Raw genomic sequence first — 4,273 nt, 5'->3', positions numbered from 1 at the left:
TTGCGCAGATTAGCACGTTGGATTTAGCTAATATTTAGATTAGTGATTAAAGGATTTTAAAATTTATATATTTTTAATTAATAATTTTAGCATCTACTATTAGGTAAACTTTTTTTTTTTGGTGGTTGGTGAATTTTTTTTTTCCCTTTTCTTTTGTTTTGTCTAACGCGAGGTAGGTGATTGACAGTGATTTATGTATATTTGGGTTCTTCAATCAGGGTCACTATATATGCATGACTGCATGATCATGATGTATGTCCAAAATGGTGAAGACTATTTTTATTTGAAGTTGTTAATTAAGAATGGTGGAATAATTTAACAAAATTAATTAAATTATAATTTAATGAATCAAATTAATAATTTTACATGAAAATATCTGAATGTAAATTTTTAACTTCCAAAATATATACATATATCATAATCTACTAGGACTTGATTTTTAGCCTTTTAGGTATGATCTTATTATTTTTCCATATAATTTCCAAATCACAATAATTTATTATCTGGTGAGTAGTTAACGATGCATTACTATAATAATGAAAATAGTGCACAAAAATGAACTTGGTAAACTAAAAAAGATAACGGTGTGTTTAGTGGTAATAGAGTAAAAATGAAATAAAAAAAAATTGGTTAATTAAGTAATTAACAATAATATTTTGAAATTCAGTTTTCCTTTTCGCTTTGATCATACTATATTAATGTTTTGTTTTCGTCATTTATATTGCATCAATACTTATATTCTTTCCTAATCCATGGCCAAAGCTTATAAGTATATCCACATCAATATACAAGTTGGTTAATGCTAACTAATTAATATTTTACTTTTTATATTTATTCAAATGTTTACTTTTAGAATTTTATATTTTGTGTGCTAAGGGAGAGAGATGCATGTTTGATATCAACAACAACATAGAATTATACTAGTAAAATCTGATCGAGTCCATCATCAAAGATGCTGCTTCTATTAATATATATATATATATATTCCTCTCTTTAAATTCAAGGGCAATGGCGACATGTGCGCCTCTCTTATCCAAAATCCTAAAAAAGAATAAAATAAAAGCGAATAGAACGAGAGCATATATTGTGTGCTTATGCCAAAGAGTTATGCTACACATAAATTTTGTTGGCTTATAAGTCTTATAAGTTGAGCCAAATTTAATAAAAATTACATTCATCTATTGGAGTATTATAAGTCTTTTTCATTCTTCTTCTTCTCCTTTTTCTTTGCATTTTTTCTTTTTTTTGCGTGTTTCATTTTCATCGTTGTTTTTTTTATTACCATTGTTGTTGCTGTATTTTTTTCCTACTCCTCTTTCTATTGATTTGTAATATTATGTATTTTTTTTTCTTTATTTGATTTTTTCTCCCAAGAAAAATTATAAGAAAATGAAATAAGAAGATGAGGAAGAAGAAGCAGTAGACAGTAGATGATGAAGAGGAGAAAGAGGAAGAGTTTTGAATTATGCAGCAGAATAAAAATACACCCAAAAATTCTTAAAATACACTCAAATATCTTCGTATTACACCCAAATATCTTCGTATTACATCCAAATTTGCTACAAATACAGAAAAATATTTTCTCTATTGCTGCGTTTTTTCTTCTTCTTTTTTTCCTTATTTCTTTCTTTCTTTTAGTTAAATGAATGTAAGTTCATCCTCTTTCAAGTAATTTTGTAGCATTATGTGTTTCTTTTTCTTCTTTATTTGATTTTTTTGTTTTTATTCTTGTTAAGAGAGTAAAACAAGAAGAAACTTGAGAAGGTAAAATAAAAAAGAAAAGATGAATAAGAAAAAAAAGAAGAAAAAGATTGTGATGATGATAAAAAAAAAAAAGAAAAAACAGTAGAAGATGAGAAGGAGGAAGAGGAAGAGTTTTGAATTATGCAGAACTTATCAGAATAAAAATACACCCAAATATCTTCGTATTTCACCCAAATATTTTCGTGTTACACCCAAATTTGCTGCAAATACAGAAAAATATTTTCTCTAATGCTGCGTTTTTTTCTTCTTCTTTTTTTCTTTATTTATTTCTTTCTTTTAGTTAAATAAATGTAAGTTCATCCTCTTTCAAGTAATTTTGCAGCATTATGTGTTTCTTCTTCTTCTTTATTTGATTTTTTTGTTTTTATTCTTGTTAAGAGTATGAAACAAGAAAAAACTTGAAAAGGTAAAATAAAAAAAAGATGAATAAGAAAAAAAAGAAGAAGAAGACGATGATGATGATAAAAAAAAAGAAGAAGAATCAGTAGAAGATGAGAAGGAGGAAGAGGAAGAATTTTGAATTATGAAAAATTTATCAAAATAAAAATACACCCAAAAATTCTTAAAATACACCCAAATATCTTCGTGTTACACCCAAATATCTTCGTACTACACCCAAATTTGCTGCAGAAAAATGTTTTCTCTAATGCTATATTTTTTCTTCTAAATTGAACCACACCTTAGCCTTGGATTCAAAACAATAATCAATTTCGTTCTGATTTAATTGACAATCTGAACCTGAATTATTTATTATCTTCAACAACGAGATAACTGATGATGAAGGATAAAGAGAAAACTAAAAGAGGAGAAAAATTTCCATGAAAAAAGAAAGAGGAAGAGAAGAATGAGGAAGAGGTGGTGTTGATGACGACGATAACAAAAGAGAAAAATTACGAAAAAGAAGAAGAGTAGGCACGGAGAAAGAAAAAGAAGAAGAAGAAAAGGAGGAGGAAGAGGTGGTGTTGATGACGACGATAATGAGAGAGAAAAATTACAAAAAAGAAGAAGAGGCGGCACGGAGAAAGAAAAAAAAAGAAGCACGGAGAAAAAAAGAAGAAGAAGAAGAAAAAGAGAAGACACAGAAAAAGAAAAAAAAGAGACACGAAAAAAAATATAACAAATGCATAAATATAAATGACTTGTATGAAAAAATGTTTGTATGCGGAGAATAATTCTATGCGAAAATCGCTCTCTTTCTGTCTCTCTATATATATACATAATATACCAAATAGCGTGTTTCCTTATCGTGGTTGTGTGTATAATAAAGGATTGGTTATTAATAAAAAAGATATACCTTGTAAGGAATATATGACTTAAGATCCAACTAAAATTAACATAAGTATGAACCCAACCTAAAAAATGCACCGCAAGATCATGAAGACTCATACTACATATCTATATCTAACATTTATATTAAAAAAAATGCTTTTTTATTATTGCTATTATTGTCAAAGTAAATAATAAAATATATTTTTTGTTTGTTTGCAATTTTTTTTAAATACTCTTAACGTTTAATTTCATTCAAAATTATTACTAAACGTTAATTTTATATAAATTTTAGGGATAAAATTAAAAACTTTCATAAATAATTTTGATACAAATTGAAAATATTAAAGATAAGATTAAATAATTCGAAAAATATTAGAGATAAAAAACGTTATAAATATTTTTTAGAATGGAAGTAGCTAAGAACAGCTCATGAATGAGTGAACTTTACAATCTGTGTATAGACATGCATAGTTCAATTGAATCCGCGTTTGGAGATCTAATAAAATTCTCCGCATCTAAGCATACATTATATTCCCTCCTCATCACTGTGAAGATGAGTATGGGGAAGCTAGTGGCAATTAACTCTCCATAAGCGCAAAATCAGAAAGAATAGATCTGAAACCATGTTAGATCGAAGCATCATAATTGTGAAAACGTGCATTCATCCATACAAAATTGATATAAGTTATAACGATTTGCTACAATACAAAGTTAGCACCACTTGCTGTGGCCCACTTGCCATTTCTATCTTACTTGTTTATAATTTATATGAATTACGAACATGAAGCATTTATTGCATACTCAATGGAATAGCCAACTACAAAGGTGGCGGTGGGGTTATTTACAAGACAAACTGAACTCAATTATAATTCGCCGACGCATTCTAGCTAGAACTATGTACACACACAAACTAATCAAATGTGTGTAACATTATTGTTTTCCAACGGGTGGAAGATCTGTTAAGTTTAGAATTTTGAAGCACAGAGTTCTTACCATGAATAAATAAATACATATTAAACTAAGCTCAACTATGCATTTAGTCTTTCACATAAGTCAATAATTAAGTCCTTCTGTCTTGGAAGCAATGAACCATTAGACATATTAAATCCTAAACCGTAGGACCTTAATGAATTTCCTCAAGCCATCTCTTTCTACAACCTAATAGAAAATTCTATTGAGACTATTTACATAAAAATATCTTTATGTAAAAATAATAATTAAAAATTATTAGATATTTTTA

The sequence above is a fragment of the Arachis ipaensis genome, chromosome B06 (genome assembly GCF_000816755.2).
Source record: "Arachis ipaensis cultivar K30076 chromosome B06, Araip1.1, whole genome shotgun sequence".
Taxonomy (NCBI): Eukaryota; Viridiplantae; Streptophyta; class Magnoliopsida; order Fabales; family Fabaceae; genus Arachis; species Arachis ipaensis.
This window is presented reverse-complemented; position numbering follows the sequence as displayed.